The sequence below is a fragment of the Oxyura jamaicensis genome, chromosome 7, assembly GCF_011077185.1.
Source record: "Oxyura jamaicensis isolate SHBP4307 breed ruddy duck chromosome 7, BPBGC_Ojam_1.0, whole genome shotgun sequence".
In the NCBI taxonomy this organism is placed as follows: domain Eukaryota; kingdom Metazoa; phylum Chordata; class Aves; order Anseriformes; family Anatidae; genus Oxyura; species Oxyura jamaicensis.
In genome coordinates, this window is record NC_048899.1 from 17759424 (window position 1) to 17786169 (window position 26746).

A 26746-nucleotide genomic window follows, 5' to 3' on the forward strand; every position below is an offset into this window, starting at 1 on the left:
TGGTGTGAGCCAAAGATTATTGCAGGTTTGGAGTTCTTGGGCAAGGATTTTGCAAGAGAATCTGTTTTGTAACTTTTTTTATTGTTTTATTGTTTCCTCTGTAGAAAACATGCTTAGCTGGCTCATTACAGCATTTACCAAGAATTTGTTCTAGGACAGGATTAATTAATTTTACTGTCAACATGTCAGTTTTCCACCACTGTTCTGTTTCGTGGTCTCCCTTGGGGAAAAAGAGATCAACTCAGGGGCAAATGCTATGGTGATGGGCATGCTGAAGTCTCCTTTTCCTCAGAAGATACATTTATTTTAGGGATGGAAAGATGTTTGTATGCATTTAAAAAGGCTTTAACCTAGAACTTTTTGGAAGTGGTTGCAGTTTGGGACACTTGTGTGTGCCAGCAGCAAATACCATGTTGATTACCTTTTGTTCTGATTTGAGAGAGGATCCCAGGAGGTGACTGGAGAAACTGTTGGTACTTCAGCTTCTATTGTGCTTTCAAGTGAGATGTCTGACAACACACTAAGGCACAGGAAAAAGCAACAGTCCCCTCTGAGAGAGGGAAGAGCATTGGGTCTGCTGGCAAGGCTTTGGTGGTATTTACCAAGGAATCATGAGAAGAACAGGAGCTACACATCTCTCTTTTTCACTCTTCTTTCTGAATGAAGTTTGTCAGTAAGGAGAGAAGCCAACACTGGCAGTTTCTCTTCCCACATGGCTGAGATGCAGCCAAATACAGGAGAGGGGAAGTCAGTAAGTTTGCCTTCGACCCCCTGTGCCTCTGGGAAAAAAAAAAAAAAAAAAAAAAAAACTTGCAAATTCAAGTAGTAGCAAGGGGAAAGGTCCTGTAGCTTTCAGTAGGGATGAATGGGCAGGAGCAGGGGTGAAGGACAGATACATCACAGTTGAAGTGGCATGAACAGACCAGCAAACCCATGGTGAAGACATTTCTGCTAGTGGTAAGTAGTCCTGGAGAAAGGTGCTGGTTGTGTCTGACCACCTGCGTTCAGACTCCAGTGTTAGAAGTAAGGGCACCTAGTTCAGTTGTTAAAGGACTCATCCAGGACTGAGAAGGTAGGAAAGATTTCGAAAAAAAAAAAAACAAACAAAAAAAAAAAAAAACACCTTGGCTTTGCTCCTGCCTTTTGTGTGACTGCAGTCGTGTCAGCAGAGTCCTCCAAACCACTCCTTGTCATGTTTCTTCTCCTATGAGTAGTCCTGTTATATTCAAGCTTGCCATCTTTCTCCAAATTTCCCCCTTAAAACAGGCCCATAGATGTAATAGCAGGGAAAATTAATACGATTGCTTATGATCACTGATACCTGGGGTCTGGTCTGTGTGCTTTTTGCTAGTTGTCATTGTTTCTTTGCCGTCTTTCCCCCTCCGTTTTCCTTGCATCTGCCCACGTCTTGGACTGTGAACTCCCTAGAGCATGGACCAATGGATGTGTTTGTCCACCTTGTACACCACCCTGACCTAAGCTTCCAGGTATCACCAACTGCAAATGGCAAATACTGGTCATATGGTGGTTAGAGCCCCGGGGAGAAAGGGATGTGAGGAGCACATTAAATGTTTGCTGCGCTGCTGAGTTCCTAGGAGTTGTGGGACATCTGTCAGAAAAGCTTTATTTAACCTAAAGATCACGCAATCCCAGTCTTCACCCAAGTATCCTGTGTCTTTTTCACTACACATGCTCTTTAACCCAGCTCTTCTGAAGAGTACTCTTGTCCCATATGATTTGCATTAGCTCTAATGAGAACTATCCATGCAAATCTCCCACTCAGCTAACAGTGACAGTTCCTGGTTGACAGGCTAATCTCATCCATGTGGAGAGCTTTTCAATGAGGTGGCTTTATAGCTCAGTAAAATTAAAACTCATTAACTTTTAAAAAAGAAAAAGAGTTTAATATCTTATTTGTGGACAGCAGCCTTGTGCTTGCAAACGTTGACTGCTGTATGGTGTTTAATGGCCCAAGGGAGACCAGTTGGTAAAGACACTTGGAGTAACGAAGGGATGAAGGTCCTAGAGATGACATTCAGAAATGCACAGCATTATTGCTGGCTTTTATAGGAGCAGAAATTATCCAGGTATCTGTGTATGGTAAATGAATCCCTTTATAGATGTGTCTGCATGGACTTCTTACATCTCCTGCTGTATGCAGTGGGGTAACAATCAGGTATGGTCCTTGGAGCTGCTGCACTCCATACTCAGGAACAGCTGGTACTCAGGACTGAAAGCAAGATTCAGGGTCAGACAGAAATGTTGGCAGGATATTCTCCAGGATGCTAAAATGTGTATTTATTATTTCACAGAAGCCAAGAATTCCTCTCTCCTGCAGATTTTCCATTTTTAAACATTTTGGGACATTGAGGTGTTAGAGAAGTAGTGAATGACCATGTAAGCAAGCAAGTAGAAACCATGCTGGGAACTGTTCTAGAATTAATGAGTGATGTGTCCCAGGACTTAGATGTGTTCACCTCTCTTACTTCAGCAACCTCCTACCTGTTTTCTTCTTTTTCCCCACAGATGTGAGGAGCAGGCTTGGAGCTTTAGACAGGAATTGAATGTTCTGAACCAAAAATCACTCTCTTGGCAACTGTTGTACAAGTATAGTCAATGCATGAAATATCTTTTCTGACTCCCTCTGCATCTGCCTTTTCCTTTTTGATGGCTCTGAAGCCACATCTGTTTGACAAGGCTAAGCTGCTTGATGCATATCTTACTCCCCTAACCAACAGAAGTGCAGAAAATGGGTGCATCAGTAGAGAGTCAGTAGGCAGTGTCAGATGAAAGACACACTTCTTCCTGCAATTCTAGCCAGCTGCGCTAGCTGAAATAAAAATACAGCTCGAGAGAAGTGTATGTGATATTTCTTCCTCCATCCAGCACTCAGCTGCAGTTCCCTGTGCACCTTAAGGCAGAGATCATTTGCCAGAGCATACACGGATGGGAAACAATACCACTGGAAATAGCTGGAGCCGTGATATTTATCATAAGACAGAGAAGCGTTCTACTAGAGGCCTGATGCAGGCTTCTCTATCTCTCTCCATCCAGGCATGCAGGTGGGCTTCGCCTGGCCACATCCTCCAGCCATGCACTGCACACCCAGCAGGCACGCCCGAAGCTCAGCCAGGAGAACCCATGTGATGGTGGTGTGTGAGATGCCAGATTCCTACCAGGTCAGAGACAGGTCAGGAGTGAGAAAATGCAGAAGAAATGTAGCCCAACTCATTCCACAGGCCCACTGTCACGCTGCTGTTGAGTCTGTGTGTGTGTTGCAATTACGGTGCACGGCCCACGAAGTGTATCTGAAGAGCCGGCTTGGTCCCTGGTAAAGGAATGTTCCCAGACGTGCTGCAGAGACTTTGCCTGTCGTGTGATATGTACAGCATTTCTTTCCCTTTGTTCCAGAAAGGAGCATTTGGCTTATGGTTACTTGGACACATTGCAAAAAAATAAAACATTGCATTATGAGAAAGGGAGCCACTCATTTAAAAAAAAAAAAATACAAAAAGTTGTGTAAAATGTGAAATAAATATAGAAGAAAAGAAACCCTGTACAAGAGCCAAGTGCATCAAAATCCCCATAAATTGTGAAGTTTTCAGCACTGTGATGAAGTCATGCAATCAGGAAGATTGCGGTGTCTTGAGGAATGACGCAGTCCAACTTGCAGCCCACACGTAGCTTGCCTGCCGTGTGTCCCAGCAGCAAAACAGGCTAGGTGAAATCCGGCAGCGATCAGATTCCCCCAGCCTGAGCCCCTCACCCCGCATCTTGGCTGCCCACAGCGTGCCATGCTTTCAGGTCTGGGGAAAAGGCTGGATGTGGTAAGGCAGGAGAGGGAATGCAAGGCTAAGCAGGCAGGATTGTCCTGGTTGTTTTACCAAGAAACAGAAAAAGCAATTCAAGGGTGTTATTTTTTGTTTGTTTGTTTGTTTGTTTTGCATTATTCCTTGGTGCAACATTCACCATGCCTAATTTAGATTGCAGTTCTGGTTATGACCTTGCAGCTCAGATCTTGTAGTGCTGAGAAAGACCCTACATGCTTTGGACCCCACTCCTCTTTCCATCGGAGGTACCCCTTCCTTCAAGTCTCTGCGCCTTGCCAGTCCCTTGGCATCACTGAGGATCCCTCCATGCCACATTACACGCTGTGCTACATTACTTACAGAAAAGACAATTTGGTTCCCACAGCTATAGAGGGCTTCAGAGAAGACTATGGATCTGCTGATCTGCATCAAGCCAAGACATGAGATGTCATCAAGGTCATAGGAAGCTAGCAGAGATGGTGCCAAGCGATGGGGACAGGTTTCCATGAGTCAAGGAGCTAAGAATGCACAGCAAAAAGTATCATCCAGTTGATTTCCAGCCACCTCCTCATGATGATCTGAATTTCTCTATTTCAGTAAAACTCCAGATTTCTTCACAGAACTACTCGCAGCTCCTGGTCAGCCTGCTGTGCATTGTTTGCTTTGATTACGTTTGTGGTTTCTTTATGGTGGAGGCTCACTGCCTGCTCAGACGGCTGGCTTGATGGTCTTCATATTTTCCAAAACCACTTGACCTTAACTGCAGTTAATTTGAGGGGCAAGGCTGATGAACAGCAGGCCTTCCAACTGCCGTCCTCAATCAGCAAGGAGCAGGGACAGAGCCCTCCTCTCGCCCTGCAAGGGGAGGCACTGTCCAGCAAAGCTGCGAGGCTTGTAGAAGCATGATGCCAGGAGAGCCCAACACATGGCTAATAGTAAAACCACCACACATTAAGAACGGATTTTTTTCCCAGAAATATCCAAACACTTTAAACAGCTCAACAGCAGCTCAACACTTTGGTTACAGTGAAATTTCACAGTATAAAAAGCTCATTCCTGGCTCTTCTAGGAGTTGTTTTTGCATTTCTGAACCTCACTTAACAAAAGGCACGGTAGTGCAGAAGAATTTCAGCTTTCGTGTGGCTGCAGTGCTCAGATAGGAAGGAGCCTCTCCGAATTATAAAATGAAGAGAAGGGAAGTATGAAGGAGCCCAAGGACCTGCACTTTTGATATGTGAGGGCAACCAAAAGGCACCCATTGCATCTTAATCTTTGGCTGTATCTGATAAAGTACTTCATACTAGACATGATCAAAAATAATTCTCCTCTTAAAGAGCAGAGTTTTATCCCATTTCCTGACTCCCCTATACATCTTCAGCAGAAACACTAATGTGCTAATTAGCCATATGCTAATGAATTAAATTGTTACTGCTGTCTTACTACAGGACCTATATTATTGATTGTATTGAATTCAGTAGGAAATCAGCCTCACCTCAGTTTGTGTTTGCGTCTGTGATCATTCTGAAGGGTATTTCTGTGTGCCTAAATAAACCCCTGGTTTTGGAAGACTGAAATGTGCCCTCTAACTCTAAATGTGGGCAGTGATATGGATGGTTCCCAAACAGCATGAAGTGTATGCAGAGTTAAATGAGGAGCAGCAGAACTGGTGTGCTGAACAAATTTCATCTCAGTGTAAAGCTGATAACGCTGTTTTGGTAATGATCATCCTGAATCCATCTACATTTTAGACGGTACAGCTGGTCCCAGACCTTTTTCACTGTGTTTTTAGCCACAGGGGAAGAACTGTAGACTTTGCTACTGGTGTTGCTCTTGAAATGCTATGACTTTGCTCACTCAGCCCTCATGTTTTGAATCACTGTTGCTTTGGCGGGGATGGGGCAGGGAAGGAAGTTGCTTTCTTTCCCCTGGATGTTATTAAGAAAAATCATGAGCTGTCTGATTATTATTTTTCTTTTTTTTTGGAGGGGGTCCTAAAATGCTGAGAGTAATGAATGTGCTAAACCTCACACCAGCAGAAATCCAAGGAAACAGAACATCTATTTTTAAAACCAAAAATACAAATTGCCCCCAGCATTCACGCATCATTAGAAAGCTAAACCACAGCCCCAGAAATCTAGCCCTTCACTCCCAACATGTGCTCACAGCACGGGGAGAGGTGGGCAGACATAAAGCCACTCTGTAAGGAGATGCATGGAAGAGAAGCCAAGGCACTGCCAAGCCTCTCAACTAGAAAACCCCAGGAGGTGAGCCAGTCCCAAAGAGACCAGGAGAGGTAATTACGTAGAAAAGAAGTTTGGGGAAAATCTCATGGTTTTTGCCACTTGTGAAAGAAGGGCATGCTTCAGCTCTGATGCGGTCTGCCTGGACCCCTTCAACTCCTTGCAAATCTGATGGATGCTGTGTTGGACCAGCACCAGCCTGTTTCAGGGGTGGTAGGTTCCTTCTCTGCTCAGCTTCCCAGCTCTTCTTTTTGGCACTTTTATGAGTTTAAATGACACAAAACAGAGGATGCTGTTCCTGTGTGCTCACCCATTTTGTTCCTCTTGGAATCACCTTGTGCTCAAGCACAAACACAGGAGTTTCATCTGGCTACAAATCTGAAAGTTGATTCAGATCCATTAAGCTCCTAAAAATACAGCCATTATGGCCACTTCCATTTGTTAGCAATGGAAGATTATAAATGCTAATCAGGGAACAAATATAGCCTAAGCAAACATCCCTTTTCATACCCTGTTCTTGTGCCGAATGAAGCTTTTTGATGTAATTTCAAAAAGATCTGCTACAAAAGGAAGAGCAGCACCTGCTGAACACTGCAGCCAGGGGTGGCAGCAAGACCAAAGGGGTGGCAGGAGGAAAAAAGAATGGCTCACAAGGCTGTGTCTGGTTCCGACAGCTTTGGTCATAGCCCCTTGCAGCACCATGGGTTCAGTCCCAGCAGTGAGCTGTAAAGCTGTTGGAGCGGGGAAAGCTGTCAGGTGCGGAAGGATCACAGCGGCTTCCACTTCCTAGTTTATATAAAGATGAAAGGAGAAAACAGACACAAGCACACACACATGCATATCAAAAGAGCAGATGATTGCCTCCGATGGCCAGCACAGCCTGCTTCTTTCTTTGCAAAGCAAGCCAAGGTACAATTAAGCTCTAATGGCAATTAGACCCCTAGGAGTTATAAAGTAAGTAGGACTTATTCTCTGCTATAAACTGCAGCTAAAATGATAGTAGTTTTGAAGAAATAAAAAATAAATACAATGAAAAAAGCCTTCTTCAGAAAGTCTTTATTTTCTTTCACTCTTATTTTGACTTTTGTATCCTCAGACATAGAGGGGCTTTAATAATTTATTAATGAAAAGATGGACTTCTCTGTTCTTCAGTAATCCCCTCACAATGGAATTGAAAACTGACATTTCCATGAAAACCATTTTGGGAGGAGGGTGGGAGGGAAAAAGGAGATGATTTTGATTAAATGTTGTGATTGAGAATGTTTGACCCCTCCTTTCAAACATAAATCCCGTGCTCTCTCTCCTGATGGGGAGCAGTATAACTATAGCCTGTTCCTTTCCCCATCTTTCCTTGCCTTTTCCTTTCCCCAGTTTTCTTCACCATGCCAGGACCACTCTTGCAAGTTCCCAGCATTAGCGATCCAGGGTTCGCTTGACTCACAGTGTATTTAGACCAAAGCGAGGTGCCTCGACAACGCCACCCACAAGGGATGCAGCTCGTATGCATTTGCAGTCTTTGCAGGAAATCTGAGCGGGTTCTTGGGACAGTCTGATAATGTGTCGTCTGTGGTAGGTGTCTTTGGCTGCAGGTGATATTTTAAGGTATGTATGCTGATGTGTTTGCAAAGGGAAAGGTCAAAGGCTCTCTGAGCAAGCTTCTCCATGTGGTGACCAGCCACTGCTCCAGTGGCACCAGTGCCGCTCTGTCCCAAACAAATGAGCAGCCCTGCACTGCCAATAGGGGAAATAAGGTTGACTGCTAGCTCACCATGGGACAGCCACAGTTTTTTACAGCCTCAGCTCTCCTCCAGCAAAGGCCTCATCCAGGAAGGGATGCAAGCTTCAGGTCTTAGTGACAGTGTTGATCTAGGTGCCTGCAGCACCTCCAGACTTCTCCACAGGCATGATGGCAAAGCAGGGAGACCCTCACCTCTCTGGGAGAGCTGAATGCTGGCTGCTTGGAAAGCCCATGGCTGACAGGTGGGAGGTGATAGCAAGCTGGAAAACACTCTTGTTTACTCACCCATCTCTTCCTTTTCAGCCTGTTTACGGTAGAGCTAATCCATGCTCGAGAAGTGAAGGCAGGACACTCAGAGCTGTCAGCGCACACAGTTCCCAAACCCGTGAATCAATCATCGCGAGTCCCAAACACAAGCATAAAATCTCTCAGACAAGCTCCATTTTCCAGCTTTGAAACAAGGACCTTTTTTCTTTTTCTTTTTCTTTTTCTTTTTTTTTTTTTCATTTTAACATTTTAAGTCTAAGATTTAGTGCTAAACTGACAGGCTTAACTTGTAAAGTAACTGGCAAATCTTGAAAGAATTGTGGTTTTCTCCTCCCCAAAGGACATTGCAAGTGACATGGTTTTTCACTTTAGTGATAGATGGTACTTGCAGGCAAGTATTTGGATATCTAAGTACTAAAGCAGCCACAGGTCTGGTTCCTATCAATAATACATTTTGTCACAGTGAAATTGAAACAGCATGGATACCACACATAGAAATGGAAGGGAGAATTATACATAAAATTAATTTTCCCCATAAAGGCACGTAGTTTCAGCTGTCTCAGTTCACAGGAGAGTTCGTGGATGTTCATTTCCTGGGGATTGCCCACCCCTAAGTTTTACCTTTGATTCTGAGCACCAGCGAACAGAGTCTTTCAAAGCAGCACAGGGGTGGAGCCATGTGATCACAAAGAAATTTAAAAACCAGAAACAAACAAAAATATTGTACCCTTTGCAAGCCAAATTAATGGATCTGGTTTCATTGGATTTTTTTAAAACCAAAGCCAGTAACTGAGCTGAGTAATGAGATGTGAAAGCAAGCAAGTGGCACGTGCCTGTGAGTGGCAGGGGAAATATTTCACCCATCTGAAGGCACCACGAAAATCTTCTTTGCCAAACTTCCGTAACATTAACACAAAGAAGTGACCCCCCTAGCTGTCCTCTGGGCAGTAGAAAAGCAGTAACATCTCACTGCAGAGGGGATTATCATATTATCAGGTTCTAGGATTAGTATCAGCTCCCTTTTCAATTATTTTGGATTCCATGAAATAAGAGAAGATTTAATTATCTGGGCAGAATTGCTCCGTTCTCAAAGACCTGTCCAAAGCAGGTCCTTCCCTGAATAAATGCATCTGAGAGATGCAAACAGTGCCTGCCCTGTGCACAAATACCCATGGGAGTACATTGTAGTGTGCTGGACCTGTCTGAAGTCCCAGTGAACCAGGACTTCTGGAATGAGCACCCAATCAAGGGGAGATGTTTTGCCAGGGAAAACTCTGTTTTTCTTCTGGGAAACAAAGACAACTCATAGTAACAGGGAAATGAAAGAAATATTGCCCTCTGTGTCATGTCCTCTCAGATGGCTCTTGCAGCTCCTTGCAGCTCTCACATCCTTAAATCACCTTCAGGTTTCTGGCTCAAAATGCTTCATGGCCCACTTATGCCGTAGGGATATCAAGTCTTCCTCTGGCATTAAATGCTTGTTCCTTTGTGGGATCATGGGCCTGGCATGGTGCATACCAGTCATGCGCTGAGGACCTTGAAGCAGCCCCTCTTGCCTAGGCAGCAATGCCATTCCTTTGTACTCTCCAGCATAGCACAGACATGGACAAGCTCCATTAGATCATCTCTCCCAGCTGCCTTCCAAGTCATGGTTGAGTTTGGTTATTTGTTTCTGTGTTCTGTCCTGCTCAGTCCTGCCCCACTTTGCTAGTAGCAGATTTCTTAGAGCAGTACCTTAATTCTTGTTCTTCCCTTGAAACAACTATTTTAACATTTTCCCCACAGTGGTTCCCTAAAAGGCTATATCTCATTGGTGACACAGAAAAGTCCTTCACTAGTATTCAAAGGTGCTTGGATACAGAGCTGGGTGGAAAGTAGTTTTCACCATCAGAAATGTAGCATTATGTTTTCACTGAAGTGTTTTTTCTTAATGAAAGGGAAACAACAAACATCTTACATGCAGAAGCAATACTTCATTTGACAAAATGCTGGGCTTAAGAGTGTTAACTGGCTCTATTAATGACATGTGTGGCCAGTATTTGCTTATCTTCTCTTAATTAGTAAAGGATGTTTCAAGATGCATCGCTCCTCCTAGCAGTATCTAGGGAAGTGCTGTGTTTAGAGAAGACTCCTTAAATACTTTGCTTTATTAATTTCATTTCCTAGTGCAGGCATCTCATTGCTGCTCTGTGTCTGAGACTTTTATGCCTTTAGTCTGGAAACAACTGTTGCTACGGGACATCCATAATGCCGGTGAGATAGTTTCCCTCCAGACAACGGGATTACAGGGGAATAGGAGCCGGGGAGAGCAGGTCTGTGCTAATGCTGGTAATGGAAAAATAAAGGAAGGTCAGCAACTGCACAGGTCTGCAAAACCAGAGGACTTCTCAAAACCAGGGCATTTTGAGAAGAATAAATTTAAGTCCTTTTCCTTTCTACACTTTCTACACTATGCCCTCCTTCCCATCTTGGCTTCTTCCATGGCTCCCCAATCTTGGAGTGGTGGCTGAAGGGCAGAGAGATCTTGTGGCCAGCAGTAGGGTGGGAGGAAGCCTGGCGCTGTCTGACCAAAGCACAAAAATCTGTTCTTGCTGTGTTTCCCAGGCTCAGCATCAGCCGTGGGGCCAGGCACCTTTTATCAGGTCCTGCACTTGTTCACCTACAGGTTCGTATTTACGAGGGAGAGGGAAGCAGTTGCAGAGACATCAAGGAGAATCAGACGTAAGAATATGGAGTTCACTGGATGTGTATTACCACAAATACATCAGGTTTATATCCAGTTACCTGTGTGTTTGGGCTGTTGAGGTGGAAACAGCAAGTCCCCTGCTGTGCTCCTGCAAACCCAGTTGCTCGCTGTCACTGAACCATGAAGGTCAAAACCTGCTCTCAGCCCTCTCCCCTTCACTCTGGATTGATTTTTTCCTGTGAAGACACAAGCTTGTCTTCATTGGGCTGGATACACCAGCCATTGCATTGGCCTTGCAGGATGGCAGCTCGCCTGTGAAAGCTGGCTAAGGGAAAAAGAGCCAATAATGCCTTTTTTGATTGGCTTTAGCTGGTATTTTTAGCATTTCCACTTAAACAAAAGCTCAAAAATCAGAGCAGGTAATTGCAAATTTCAGCATTGAGTAAATCATTATAGCCATGCTATAAACCCATAGGGATTTGGGAGCAGAATTACAATGAATTCCCTGCCAGAGCCGGAACAAGGAGCCCTGGGCTTGACTTTAGGAAGCAGTAAGCTGGGCGCTGCTTTAAAAAACCAGCAACTAGCATGGAACAAATTAAAAAGGGAAGCGGCAAACTCCTCTGGGATTCCATAATAATTTAAACATTCCTCTGGGACATCTGAAGTTTGGAGGAAAGGTGGGGAGGGGGGTGCAGGGGTAAAAATGCTGCTAACTTATAAGGAATGTTAGCAATAAAAAGGGACCCATACGGGTGTGCCATACCCTGAATTAGTCAGAAAGCAGATGTGTGCGTCTGCAGCCTCGACTTTTTCCCCTTGTTTTCTCTTCGGTTCTCTTCCTCCATCTCCCTCCTCTTCCTCTCCCGTGCTGTTACAGCAGTTACACCTGCGTGATCGAAGGAGCAGGGAAAGAGCTGCAAAGCTCAAAGCTTTTGGTGTGTTAGATCGGAGCACAGAACAATAGCATCATAAATCAGTTTGGGAGGGGGGGGGGGGGGGGGGCTAATCCAAAAATAAACCATGTGTGAGTTTTATTTAGCTCTGCCATTGCTAAAGGGAGTTCAAAACGAGGTTGAAATGCAGTGCGGTGTTTTGGGGTTTGCCCCTTTTCTCCCCTTTCCAGCATCCTGTGCTGTGGGACGAACCCACGTGCTGACACTGTCCCTTTCCTCTCGGTGTCACTTGTCCCCATGTGAGGACATCAGGGGATCCTGGTGTCAATAGGAGTTGTCAGGGCCCAGACCAGCATTTAGCAGACTACTTCCCATGCAAATAGCTTTGTTTCCACCCGAGGAGGCAGCTGCTGAAAGGCCCAGAGAAGCCAGTGAGAGCCAGGAACTGGAATCCCTCTCACCTGGGAGCCTTTCCCATGCCCTTGGCTCGCAGCCTGGGCAGCAGCAAGGAGCATCCTTCACGTGCAAGCACACGCACACGTGTGTGCCTTCTCGGGGGGAGAGGCTGAAGGGCCTTCTCAGCCTTTAACACCAAAGTGAAGAATGCTAGGTTTTGGTTTATTAACGGAAGAAAAAGGGAAGAAATAAAACCCCAACTGCCCAAAGCTCAAGTGTGACATAAGGAGCCTCGAGGCAACTTTCATCATGTTTTTAATGTGGTTTCCTTCATCTCCCTGGGCTCGCCTGTTTGCAAGAGCAGATTGTATTAGATGATGCATTTACCAGATCACCAGGAGGATGCTCCCCCCCGGTTGGATTCCCCACCCCACCCCATAACTGAACCTAACAACAATAACAAAGAGATCCAATTTGTTCTTCAAAAATGCAGGCTCCACAGCACAGTGTCATTTTGTCCTTGTGCTAATTCCAGAAGAACATTTGGCCTCATTACACGTCTCTGGATGGACTGGAGATGAGCACTAGTTTGATCCCTGAAAGACATCCCAAGCTCTCAGCAGCGTGAAATTTTAATTTCAGCTTCAGAAGATTGCATGTCAGGCCCAAAAAGAAAAAAATTGCCTCCTCATGCTGGAACAATGTTGATGCTTTCCAGGTCGGACTTTCATTTGAAAAAGAAATGCAGCAAAGCAGTCCTTCCTGGCATTACCTAGGGCCCCCACATTCCCCTGTCCAGTGTGTGTGCAGCATGCGTCCCACATTCAGGCGCTCCCTGCAAAGTCTGGCTGTGGAGATGCATGGAGATTGTTCTTCTTTTTCCCTTCATTAAGAAACGCCATGGTTCATTTGCAAGCCATTCCCATTCAAATTGGCCTTTTTATATTTTATACAGCAAGAGAGAGGGAAACCAGGAGCAGTAGCTGTAATCTCGCATATAGACTGTTCTTCGCACTGTGCTGTCTTAAATCTCTTATGTTCTTTATAAAGTTGTGGGCCAACAGATTTCAAAGCAGTGTGTCCATAGAATAATAACGCCTTGGGCTTCTCCTGCAGAATGCTCAGAGGAAGTTAAACAGGGCTTTTGGATCATTACCTTGATTTTACAGGTGAGAAGAGAGAGTTATAGAGATGGAGTGAGTGGAGGGTGCAAAGAAAAACTGTCTGAAAACAGAACCAAGGTCTCCCCAGCAGTGATGCCAGGAAGCACTGCAAAGCAAATCACCTCTTGGAGTTAAATGAGGCTCCTAGGAGCCCAAGGTGGGATTCTTTGCCATTAAATTCCAGCAGGGATTGTGTGGATAGCAGCAGTATTCTTATTCCACCACAAGAAAACAAATGAAAGGGAGATGAGTTGGTCAGGGATGCAGCAGAGCTTACATTTGTCTGTGGTCCAAGCGGTTCATTTTCAGCTCATGCTGGTGAGGGATCCTACAGGTCATCTCCATGACCAGAGTCTGAAGGTTTTCAAACACAAGCTCTCATTTACAATGAACTCACCAGGATCTGATGGAGCTGAGTTGAAAGAAGGAGCTTTGTTCCTGCAGAAATTGAAGGGAGCCTCTTGCCTGGCAATTTATTTATTTATTATTTAATACACAAAGGCTACATCAATGCAGAAATGTGTTGATTTGGCCAGACTGCAATATATGGGCAGAAATTTTTGCCAGAATATGAAATGCGCTGTGAATCAGCAGGTCCCGTAGTTTGGTAGTCAAAGCCTCAGAGGAGACGGGGTGAGGCCAGATAGGGATGCGTAAGAGCTCCCTCATTTGGATTAGATGTACAAATGTGCATTCTCTGTGGCTTTTAAGAGAGTTTTTCAAGTATGAGTAGAAAGAGGAGGGATTGGAGATACTTAGGTCTTGTTTAGGCAGTTACACTCAGTATTGGACAGCTCTGGCTTTGGAAGGTCTCCAGAGCAGGTGTTTGTCCGGCTTTAAGCCCAGCTGTGCTTTGCAAAGTCAGTGGCTTGGCTGAAGCTTGTGGACTAATGACTTCACCTAATTTAGCATTTTGTACGTGATGTGTTCATGTCAGCTTGGTGACTTCTTAGCCTTGCAGCTAACAAACTTTGCCTTCATTTTATAAAGTGAGGAGCTCCAGATGAGCTGGTGAGTAGAAGTACTTTCATTGCTGTGTATGTGGGGACAGCTAGGTTTGATGTCACCCACTTCTCATCCTGATGATTGATGAGCAAGGGGCTGATCAAGAGTCCATCTGCCTCATCTCCCTCCTGTTCCACCACATTCCCCATGCCCCCTATTCTTGCTTGGCTAGGCAGGACTTCTCCCAGCCTTCATCTTGGCTTACTCTGTGCTGCTCGGCCCCACACCAGGTGGTTCTCTTGAGAGAGAGCTCTCGTTCCTTTGTGGTCAATGCAAACTGCAACAAGCAATTGGTGGAAAAATTGATGACAAGTACAGGATGTCCCAGAAGTTAGCTTTGATGAGATTTTAAAAGTGAAATAAACGGAAGGTCCAAAGAGAGAAAAACAGATGTATGTCTGCCTGAGCCTGCATAAGCGGTCACCAAGTCAGGAAAATGCGCTGCCAGCTTGCAGTACAATTGAAGTTCCCTTGGGTTAGAAGGAAAGTTTTGCTTCTCAGCCCTCACAAATACACACACAAGGGTGCTAGAAACCCCCAGGAAATCTCTGAAGTGCCAGCTGTTATAGCAGTAGAGGTTATGTAGTATTTCAAGGCAACCAAGTGACCTGCAAAATTAGGAGAACACAGCCCCAGTGATGAACACTCTGTCAGACATGGCAAGCCAGCCTGCTGCTGAGACGAAAGTGTTGGAATTTCCAGGCCTGTTAGTCCCAGGCAAAGGTAATCACCTGCAATAAATAAAACAGCGTCATTGTTTTTTTAAAAAATAGAAAGCAGATTATGATGTATTAGGCGTCAACTGTCACTGCAGTTGTGGCCCAAGTGTTGGAAATGCTATTATGGAAGTGCTCGTAAAAGTTTAACAGGGTTGGAAAACTCTGCCTGCTGTTGCTATCTGCCTTCGAAGTCCCCTCCTTTTGCATGCTGGAGCTGTTTTGCTATAAAACATAGAAAGAGATACCTTGATGACTGAAAGGAAAGCATGCTGTTAGTAAACACAGAAATCTTGAATGCAACAGAGAGGGGTGTGCAGGGTCTCTGTCTTTTGCAGTTTCTCACAGGAGCCAGAATAGTTGAACCAGCAGCTTCCCAAAGTGGATAAGCCTCAACTCCAGGTGCAGGCCCGAGAAAGTAATGGCACTGAAAATGTTGGCATGAAGCAGAGAAAATAGTAGAGCCGATGACTGTGCTCCAGTCCCAGAAGAAAGTTTCAGTAGCCCAGCTCCACTCCACTCCATATTACATGCACCTTCTTGTTATGCAGAGCTCATCTTTAATCATCACTTTAATCATCACTACAGATCTGTAGCTCCTTTGGTTGCTTCTGTTCTGAGCTATGGAGGACCTTGCTTCTACCCAAGCTCTGCTGGCAAAACCAGCAACTGTTGTATTAATAGGCACAGTTTCACATGTCTGCTCATGGGAATGACATACTAAGAAACCTGTCCTTGTGCATTTTTCAGACTTAAATCACAGTTCTAGAGCAAAATTGATGCTTGAAATTGCATATCGAAAGCCTGGTTTTCAGATAGTTCTGTTGTGTTCTTTTTGTGTGTTTGTCTCTAAGTGCAGTTCTAGCATCTATACTTTGAAAATGGCAATTGCCTGTAATGAAGTAAGTGCCTTCAAAACATGCAATTCAAATGTCTTATTAAGGCCCTCATGTCTGAATTCTGGGCTCCCAGTTCAAACGTGGAATACTGTCTATAAAACTTTTTATATCATCTACAGTAATATTAGAATCATATTCCCTTGACCATCCTTAGTAAAACAGTTCTTGACACACTACTGGGATAAAAGAGGGGGAACACATGGTATCAGTAAAAACTAAGTTAACATACCATTCCAAGCAATAACATTACACTATATAGCATAGGAACAAGCCAAAAAGTAATAATTATTGGGAGTAAGTGGAATCAAGAATTGCCCCCAGTGTTGCATTATGCTCCTTTCAGTGGAAGAACCTCAGGCACACAGTATATAATAACCAGTCCCATTGTCAATATAAAAAAGGTTGATACAACCTTATTTAAAATCTCTTTTCCCTTTTAAACAGAGTGCAGCAGTGATTTGTGCCAGAGCTGCTGAGTGATTTCAAATGCGTCCATGAGGGCAGGACCAACAGGTCTGTGGTGTTTCACATGGTGCTTCCCTGGGATGGGAGTCCTCTTTTGCTGGCTGATGTCCACACCCTGGGCTCTGCTGCCTCTTCCCCGTGCACCCTGGTGACTTCTCCTCCTCCTCTGCTGGCTTCCTCCACAAGACAGGAGATGAGTATCAGTGTTCCCCTCAAGAAAGGATGCTGCTCTTTGCTGAAGTTCAGGATGGTTTAAGCCAGCAGAGGGTATGCCCCAAAGACCTTGCTTGGGATCAGGAGCACTTGACCCTCTCTTCTGGTGTGCAGCAGTGATATCTGGGTTACCCCTCTCCCATCACTATCTGTCTGGTGCCCCCAGTTCCTCCCAGCCCTTCAGCTCAGGGGACACCCAGCTAGAAGGGCTCCTATCCTCAGCTGGCCACCTTGCAGACCTCTTGTCCCCACAGGGAGCACCCCAACAAGCCCTTCCATGATCCCCAGGATCTGTACCCCGAGCTGGGGGTGGCGAGGGCTGCGCTGCCGTGGTACAGTGATTCAGTCCCATCCCCACTCCTCCCCCCAGTGAGTCACCATTTCCCCTAAGCCTCCCAGTTGCGAAAGGAGATGATCCTGCTGTGCTGGCCCAGTCCCCACTGCAGCCCCACTCCAGGAGACAAAATGGGTGCTCGTGCCTCACCCCTGCCCTCCAGAGCCAAGGAGAGGAGTTGTGCCCTAAAAAACACCCTCTTCCTACAAAGCCATGCTGGATGATGGAAATTTCTCCTTCTCTTCTCACCTGCCTGCATCAGTCTTTGCTCTAATTTACCCCTTTTTACTCTCCAATGACATTTTTCCCTCCCGAAAAGAAAAGGGGGTGAGTACATCCTGGCCTGGACGGAAAGGGATGAGTGAGCGGGGCTGGGTGGTGGGTGGCGGGGGGAAGCCAAGACGCACACCAGGAATGCAGTGTTGGGTTTTGAAGGGTGCTGCTTCAACCACTTGGCAAACCCCTTCCTCCTCTATTTCCCCCGTCATCCCCCTCCTGATTTGAGCAATGAAAAACAACTTCCTGTCAATAAACATGAACAAAAGCTTGGACTCATCTTCAAAGTGATGAGTTATGTTGAAAATATGTTTCGGAGCACTTTGAATGTTCCTGTAAACTGGAGGAAAGTGATTGTTCTTGGCGCTTTGGCATTCAAGGAGATTTTATAAATAACCACTGCAGGTCTGTGTGAGTCTTGCCATGAGAACAATGCAATGGGACACGGAGGGAGGGGAGAGGAAGAAGAGAGGACAGAGGCCTAAGAGGGAGAAGAAAGAAAAAGCAGGTCCAGAACCTGGGGAATGGTGTGATTTATAAAATTGACAACTAGCCAGCAAATGTGCTCACCCATTGCGTGCAGAGTGAGCTGGGCTCCCCAGCTGGGGCTGCCTTTGGGAGACTGTCTTCTCCTTTCGCCTGGTGATGGGGCTGGTGGAGCAGTGCATGGGTGCTGATGCTGAACTGCATGCTGCCATTGCTGCATGGGACAGGGAAGAAGGAGGAAAGCATACGGTTCCCATTGGTTTGCAGAAGTGAAAACATGTGCTGGAATCCCAGCCAGACGTGCTTCTTGTTATTTTAATGAGAAATTCCATAATTAGTGGCAAAAAATAAAAAGAAGCTACACTGCAAGTGAAAGAAAACCCCTCTCTCTCCTCTCCAGCACATGATAGACGCATCAAAGAGATGTGGTGTTTTTACAAACATACATTACTTGACAGGCTATGATGTTCCTTAATCTGTTTGCTTGAGGGAATTAAAAAGAAACATAAAAAAGCAACCAAATAAAAATGACAGATTTTTTTACTTAAACAGTCCTTGTCTTAAATGGGCAATGCGCTCCCCACCTGTAATTCATTTGTCAGCAGTTAAACATCATTACAACATTAACAGCCAATCTGAATGCAGAAGAGCTGGGCTTTGTGCAGCCATAAACTACAGGACATCAAACTGTACTTTATGGAGTAGGGGCCAGTCAGAAGTGACCCCTTCTAAACTTTTACAATTCTCTGCATTCTTCTGATTATAGTAAAGATTTATTTGAACTTTGATATATATATGTATAAAAAAAGAAGGTTTTATTAAAAACATTTCATCCCAGTTCTTTAGCAAAGGAGGAGAGAAAAGAAATACTGCAAGAAGCCTTAAGCTGGTAGATTTTATTTGTCTTGCAAAGCAGCCATGGATGGATTTGCTTGGATTCATGTTCAGAAATAAACACGTAGTATTGCATTACATCCCGTTTACACACTTTGTTCTCCAAACATTTTTGACATCTAATTGCGCAACTCCTTGCCTAGCTGGTATAACACAGAAAGTCCTTGTAAGGGGTTTGCTGGAAGCCAGATTTTGGAGCCCAAAAGGTGCTTCAGCAGCTGGGTGCTGACGGATGCCCTCTCTCACCTACTCTCTGTTTGCTGTTTCCCTAGAGCATCCCTTGGCACTGTTTGGGAAGGCGTTCAGGAATTCATCCCTTCTGTTCTTGGAAAACCCTCTGAAAATCTAACTTATCTCTCAGTGTGTCAGCTTGCTACAAAGAATAACGTGCAGCCCCTGCAATAACTGTACTAAGGGGCTAGCTAAGGGGCTAATAACTGTGCTGCTTTCCAGGCAGTGTTGGAGCAAGTATATGAAAGATATTAAGGCAGTGCTGCAAGCTGAGCTGTGAAGTTAGGGAAAAAGGAAATGCCTTAGGTCTTCTTTCTCTTTTTCAGGAGGCAAGCGTGTTACTGACATGCCTGGTTCGGCACAGATGGATGTGTTTCAGCATTCAGCCACGGACACATACAATGGAGACAATGGCTTGATGCTGGGCAAGTCTTGATCTCCTCTGCCTCACCTGCTAGACGGTGATACTGCCTGAAGTTGGTGGTGATTTCTACCAAAAAATGTGATTTTACACACTCACACATGCACACTTCTATGTTTAGACACACTTTATTTTGCAGAAATACAAGTAAAAGAGAAGGAAGGGAGTCAGCGTTCCTTGGAATCGTATTTTAGGTATGTCATGGTCTCAGACTAATGATGGCCAAAGATTCTGTGTTGTCTGCAGGGGATTTGGGGAAATATCCTTTGAGCAGGGAGCTTGAATTAGGGACAGATACAAGAGGCACCTGAGCCACAGTTACTGGGAAGCTCCCAGATTGGGGTAACAGACTTTATGGAGGTTGTGCACAGAGCAGAAGTGCTGATGAGAATGATTTTTCTAAGGAAACTTGCCACTTCCACAGATCTGCTTTTTTCCAGAGAGAAGAAATGTGATTTTGCTGGAAACCTTCAGTGTTCTTCCTTTTATATTGTTTTCTGTTTTATTTTGAAGTGCGGGGGGAGACGAACCTGAAATGAAACACTTCATTTTGGTCAGTTTGACCAGATTGGGGGAATATTTCATTCTTCTGACTGGATTGGTTTCAAATCAATTCAGAATACACTTCAACTTCCCCCAGGGGAAGTGCAGCTCCAGATCTTTTTGGTTGTGCTCTCAAGAGGACCACAGTGCCCATGAGGCAAAGAGTGATTTTTGTGCTGGCTAAATCCATGGGAGTAGTACTAATCTAGGGGCCTGCTTGCATGGTACAAAGTAGAGCATCCAAAAGCACTAAGATATAAAATGGCTCAGTTAACATTTATTTCCTCTCAATCAGTGACTAGCTTTTGAGAGTACATAAAGGAGAATAATTAAATAGAGAGAGAGAGCGAGAGAGAGAGATCCCTCTCCCGAGTCTCTCTCTGCTTCCACCCACCAACAGGGTAGGTGTTGTGCACTCTCGATGTAGGACAAGGCATGCAGGGAAATTAGGTTTAATAATGTAGTGACTTGAAGGTAAACATTCTGTAGTCATTTCAACTCCAGCCTGGGCATGCCACTTTTCAGTTCAGATAAGGAAGACAAAAGCTGAAATGAGCCCATAGTTACTGATGTTCTGGTGCTGAAGAGTTCAGTGCTCACTACTTTGAATAGCGAATCTTCTTCCTCTTTGTTGGCCAGCTCCCTCCAAATTTATTTGGCTTCTTTCTTTTTTTTCTTCTTTTTTTTTTTTTATGGTTCTATTTTTCTTTAGTTAGATTAAAACCACAAATGTATAAAATGGAGCAGGTTGTCTTTCTTCTGCTTGCATTCCTTTAAGAAGAACTGGTGTATTTTGAAATGGAAATGTCTTGTCCTGAAAATGCTGAAACCAAACTTACTTTTAAAAGCACTGTTTTCTTGTTTTGGGGTTTGGTTATTTTGTTGTTGTTTGTTTGTTTTTTTCAGACTAAACTGCTGAAAGGATGATTACAACTGGTGCTGGTTAAACACATTATGTTCTAGCAAAATGAAATAAATAAATAAATAAATAAAGAGAGGCATTTTATCATGAGTGAGTGCTTTGGATTGGGAAACATGGCCCTCTTTTTCTAGGATCTCAGGTCACCTCTGCAACTTGTGCTGGGTATAGTACAGTATACAACAGAAAAAATGGTTTCTCTACCCAAGGACTTATGACATCCTTTCTGTATGCATTTTACCAAATTTTTGTATCATCAGGACAGGTGCCACAGAGCTAACCAGAGACAATAAAGCTGTCCTGAATGCTTTACTCAATGAATTCATGAGAAGAAATGACAGTGCAGGCTCCTGATCTGCCTGCTGCCCCATCTCTGAGCATGCAGTGCACTTCTGCAGCAGGTAGGAAATCTTCTGTAGGTGTACACGGACTTTGCAGTAAACTCCCTGAAAGGCATAATACACCTGGTTTCAGAATTTGCTCTGAACCTTGTTGCTGAACCTTGGCAAATATTTCTGCAAACACAGTCCAAGTGTAGAGTAATCCCTGTAAGGAAAGATTTATTGCTTTGGACCAAAACCAGGCAAAGCTCAGCAGCATTTCATAGCTTTGGAGCCCCTGATCTGCCTGCACTCTGGACTCAGTTTACAGGGGGGTTTTGGTGCTGTAGACCTGCAAGGTCATGCAGGCTGTAAAGGACCTCCAGGAGTCATCTGCTCTAGCCTCCCGGCCCAAAGTGTCAGGTATGATTTCACAAGGTTTTTTCTCATGCTAGATTTTCCTTTCTTCCATCTAAGACTCTAGTTTGTGACGGGCTTTCTTCTGTCCTCTCTTTTTTAATGTTCTTACCAGTTGTGCAACAAAGAAATTCTAAAATCCTGAGGTTTTTGAATGTTTACTGTAAGCTGGACTGAAGCCTTGATGACTATGATGCATATAAAAGACCAAAGGAAACAAGGAATAACAAGCTTTGTTGCCATAACAAAGGATGATCCAATACCTTGAGATCTAAAAATGGTTTATCCCTATTAACCTCTCCACGGTATGTGCTCAAGGACTGGTACTATTATGTTTTTAAGCTTCAACAAGAGAAAGGAAGAAAGAACTAATTCATGCTACAGAGAGCAGAGTTCTGGCGTGAAGAGAAGCTGAGGTTAGGATTGGAAAGTTGCTTTTACAGTTAAATGTCAGAGCTGAGATTTGGAAAGCCTCAGCTCTGCCCTTGGCTTTGCCCCATGCTCCTCGCATGGAATTGGACTGATCATTTCTGCTTCAGGACAAGACAGACATGGCCATACTGGAGAAAGTCCAACAAAGGGCCACCAAGGTGCTGAAGGGCCTGGAGCACCTCTCCTGTGAGAAGAGGCTGAGAGAGCTGGGGCTGCTCAGCCTGGGGGAGAAGAGGCTCAGGGGGGAGCTCACCCACTTCCACAAACACCTGAGGGAAGGGCACAGAGGACAGAGACGGGGACGTGGGGCTGGGCACTCTGCTCGGGGTGTCCCTGCTGGAGCGGAGCTGGGACGGGTGGGTCCGGGGGTCCCTCTCTACCTCAGCCAGTCTGGGATTCTCTGATTCCTTCTGGTCTCTTTCTTCCTTAATTTTCTGGTGCAACGTTTAACAGAATGCTGAGGGCATGTCTGTATATAAGGCAATTCCTAAAATACTATTTCCAAGGGTAGTCTTACTCCAGGAGAATATTCCAAGAAACAAAAATCCAAGGAAACACTTTTCAAGACCTCTGACCCCGCATCCTGTTTGGCCTCATGCTGCCTGCACCATTACCAGCTCTTCCTAGTAACTAGGAAATAGTTGGAGTTTTCCTCCACTTCTGAGAATGTTCAGCAAAATTGAGGACAGACCCCAAGCTGTTGTGCTGTGTTCCTCCTTTGCAGGTGAAATTTGGTTGGCTTCTTATTTTTCTCTGACAAAACAGATAAATTTTGGAAAGAGAGACCTAGATAGATGAAAAATTCAATTTTGGAAGAGGGCTGCCTACATCAGAACCTCTCCAGGGGTGTTCTGACTCAGGGATTTCTGGCCTAGAGCCCCCCTAAGAAATATCATGAAGAGGATGCCAAGGAATGGAAGACTCAACAGCTTCCCTGGGTAGATGAGCTGATAATTGCCCTATTCTGAATGATATCTGCAGTATCCAAAGGCTGGAGAAAACAGAGCTCCTGAGCAGGTGCTTAGGAAGAAGCCACTTCTTCATCCCACCGCTTCAACACACAGAGCAGTCAGGAGATCTGTGTACCTTTAAAGAGCAGCACCCCCACCCATTTCTTCCTGTATTATGAATACATTGATTAGATAGCTCTTTATGCTTCATTTTCTTCCAGTTTATAAACTTCTCTTTCATTTTATTTCCTTTTTTTTTTTTTTTTAACTGTAAAAACAGAGAGCAATTGAGAGAAGTGCTGCTGGCATAATGCAATCACTGTCAACAGCAGTGTGCTCTTGAGACCCTATCCCAGATTTCAGAGCTGCTCAGGTGAACAGAAGGGCTCAATGCAGGCACATTAATGTGCTTATTCAATCTTATCTTAAAAAAATAAAATAAAATAAAAAATAATAATTAAAAAAAAAAAAAAGTGGGAAGGTCTTACTAATCTTGCCAGTTGGTTTCTGAGGTTTTTGGGTATCTAGCATCTTCCACTGTGAAGACTAGACACTCTTTGTTTCTTTGAAGACTGGGATTCTTACCCAGAGATGAAAGACAGAGATTTTCTTTAGTGGAACACTGAACTTCATCAGGCTCACAAGAAAAAGCAGATAGATGTGAAATATTGGTTAAACAATTGTCTGATGCTAAATATGGGAAAAGCTGAAGATGAACTCTACCTGGCCGTATTTCATAGGTCTGCATACTAATGTTCTCCTTATTTTTAAGTGCAATGGATCTAGTATCCATGCATGCATAGCTGGTGTGGATTATTTTGTTCATGATTTTTTCCAATGTAAGCAAGAAACATCAAAAATGTCAATCACCAGCCTCCACTCCTGCTCTGTCCCCTTCTCCTCCCTGGGAAGGACTCCTAGGCCACTCTAATCTGCTTCCAAGAGACACTTTGTTCAGCTAATAGATGCTAAATAAATTTATGAAAGAAAAGAGCACTCCGAATCCTGTATGTTATTGCCGTTTCTGTTCATCCATCATGGTTTGTATAGCATTTTAAACAGAAGTAGTCCTATTATTGCTGCAATTCCTGCTTTTTCCTTAAAATGAAAGCTCTGGTTTTGCTGTTTTGCATTAAACTGCATATTGATTTCTTGCTCTGTTGAGGTAATGGGAGATGATAAATTTTGAATGGCAGAGTATGGGTTCGAGATCAAACAGGGAAACTCCTCATTCCATTCACTTAGGGAAGACCTTGAAACCTGTTCCTGGAGCATGCTGCAGCTCTGTTGGCTCCTGACAACAGATATTTGGGCATGTGCAAGCAATCATTGCTGTATCATAAATAGCCAGGAGGTCACCTGAGAGATGCAAGAAGGCTGCAGTCTGGCTGCAACTGCTGAGACAGAGAAATCCACGTCCCCTCTTCCACTGGCATAAAGTTTGCAGGACCTGTGCTACATGATCTTACATCTGCTCCTGCAGGAAGAGCAGCTCAGGTAGAACTGAAGGCAGTTGGAAGATGTTAGAGGCACATCCACAACATCCCAGGCTTTGGTTCTGAGGTAAGAGTTCACTAAAAACTATAAGGTCTGTCAGGAAATAGCTGCCTTCATCCTTTCTCTGTTTATTGTGTTCTTTTCCTAGGCATCTCCTCTCGACAGTTGTAATGATGGGAATCTGCCTGCAGGCCCCTGTAATGCATTTCTTCTACACTGAGCATATCTCAGCATAGTTGGGTACTTGGCTACTCTGAGCTTCCTTTCTGAAAATGAAGCCAATACCACCAGGTAGCATTGACCTGTGGCACAGTCAGGCTGAATTTTCCAGCTGGGAGACATCAGGGCACATCTAAACTGAGCAACCGAGCATGGTTTACATGCCCCTGAGCTGGGCAATCCAGGCAGATAATGCTGGGCTGGAGTGCAACCCAGGGCAGTGGAAGGATGCCGAGTTTGGGCGCGCAGAAACTGCTACTTCATTTCCCCAGTGGTTTGCCTCTGTGTTAGCTGTGGCTTTTCTTGTTGAGGAGTTATATTGTGTGGAACCACCTCCGCATCCCTCCAGCAATGATGTAGAAATGTCTTGAAGATGGTTTGGCAGGCAAATCCTTCTTTCCTCTTGCTGGGAACCCCACAGGTCTATTGCAAAGAAAGTTGGTTGGCGGAACTCTCAGCCACCACAACACACGCTCCAGATAGACAAACCACGTCTGTGTCTATCCACAGCTCTTTCCACAACTCCTGGATTCCACTTTTGAAAAAAATAACAGTTTGGTTCTTCAGTGACAGAGCAGTATGGTAAAAGTAATGACCACATTGCAACAGGCTTCTTCATCTGCTTATCTTCAAAGCCGAGTTTTGCTCCAAAGTATCCAGTGCCGTGGCATGGAATAAAGTCTGCTTGGGAAAACTGGGCAATTGTTGGCTGAAGAAAAGAAAAATATCTTTCAGATATTTTCTAATCCAAAAAACATGGTTCTTAAATGAGCTTTTTCCAAGCACATTAGTGCTACAGCCATTAATAATCACAGAATTCAAAGAAAAATAAAATCAGCTGGAAAAGAGTTGAAAGGGAAACCTATTAAAATATAAAAAGCAATTTCCCAAAAATATATACAGTTTCATTTCCAATTTTTTGTTGTTTTTTTGCTGTTACTAAAACTTTCAGTGACCTAATAGTCCTTTTAAAAGACAGCTGCACAGAATAAAACTGGGGCATTTTGTTCTTCTTGCATTGTTCCTAACAGCGGGACCCATTCTTCATTCTCCTGATTGAATGTTTCCCAGAGTGTCTAGACATGTCGCCACCACTGCCGAGGAGCCGAGAGATACCAGGGCTCATCCGAGGAGCTGTAAGCACCAGTCATCTCTCCTTCTACCCCTCAGGAGTCCTAAAAATAAGCTTTTATTTGCCTTCTGTGTTGCTAATTTCTAGGTTACGCTTGGGTCATACTTTCCACCCCCTCATTCAGCAGTGGGAAGCTGAGATTCCCACAGAAGAACATTGTTTTTTGAGCAGGGTGTTAGATAGCAGCATGAAATACTCCCCAAACCTGGTGACTACATAGCAGAACTGTGCAGCACGGATGAGCTTGTACCTCTGCAAGACCCAACTGCTCCCTTTCACTTCAGCTTGTGAGCCTAAGCCAGGTCTGGGACAGCTTTATCTGCCTTCCAGTAAGCCCCCTGGTGTACATATCCAGATCAATGCTCCAGAACTTTTCAGCATTTACCTGACTGAGATATTTCACTCCAGTTTCTACATTTTCACAGGTCAGACAGGTTGCTGAGCAAAACCAGAGTCAGGTCATTCCAGACCAGAAGCAGAAAGTCATCAGCATTAGCTCGGAGCACCCTCCCTTTTCTCCTTGCTGTCTCCCAGAACGTCAGAGCTGAAAATGTGCTCAAGTAGACAGGCTCTGAATCTCCAGCCTTTGTGGCACGCCTTTGGCACCTCATGCCAGAGGAGGACTTTGTTCTCCTCCCACCTCACTACACGTGGTAGCAGCCTCTCCTTGGTGGTGAGAGAAGTGCTGTGGCAATTCTCAGCTTTGGGCTGTGTCCGTTCAGGATGAACCAATGGTCCGGTTCATCCCCGCATGCCAAACGAGTGTTAGTGTAGCCAGCGCAAAGCTCATAGCTCATCTCCAGTCACACCCTTGGATCCCAGCAATTCTATGTACGAGGGGCAGGAACTGTCTTGCCGACAATTCAGAAAGGACTTTAGACAATAGGAGCACTACCCAAATAATGAATAGCAGTGCTAATAATAGCCCTTATCCTTGCATCCCCCTGTAAGACACTCTAATTCACTAGGACTTGGCCGGGGTCTGTAATCAGTCAGTTATAATCTATTTCAGTCTTGTGTAGAGGGATCTGGCTGGGTTTCTCAGGCAAGGGCTGCTAACATGACTCATTCCCAGCTGATCATTAAGTGGCTTCAGCCAGGTGCTTCTGGGACTTGATGTCCTCAGCCCTGCTGCTTTGCATAATAACTTGGTTCTTCGGGGCCAGAAGGCAGAAGGGAAAG

At 44.6% G+C, this 26746-nt stretch overlaps 2 long non-coding RNA genes across 6 annotated transcripts in view; both read left to right on the plus strand.

Moving 5' to 3' along the window:
* Positions 1-9202, plus strand: part of LOC118170040 — a 39040-nt gene extending 29838 nt beyond the window's left edge. For 2 of the 3 annotated variants that reach the window (XR_004752452.1, XR_004752451.1), the window contains one exon: positions 2527-3908. This is a non-coding gene — a long non-coding RNA (uncharacterized LOC118170040). Of the gene's footprint in view, positions 1-2526; positions 3909-9191 lie in introns of those variants that run through there. The other variant, XR_004752453.1, reaches the window with a different exon arrangement.
* A 962-nt stretch (positions 9203-10164) lies between these two features.
* LOC118170044 lies at positions 10165-26483 on the plus strand. Of its 3 annotated transcripts, XR_004752458.1 has the most exons (4): positions 10165-10307; positions 16260-16328; positions 20863-21340; positions 21450-22967. It is a non-coding gene; the product is annotated as an uncharacterized LOC118170044 (long non-coding RNA). The 3 variants fall into 3 exon arrangements; XR_004752460.1 differs by lacking the exons at positions 20863-21340; positions 21450-22967 and adding an exon at positions 24362-26483; XR_004752459.1 differs by lacking the exons at positions 20863-21340; positions 21450-22967 and adding an exon at positions 17509-18089.
* Positions 26484-26746: the final 263 nt, after the last annotated feature.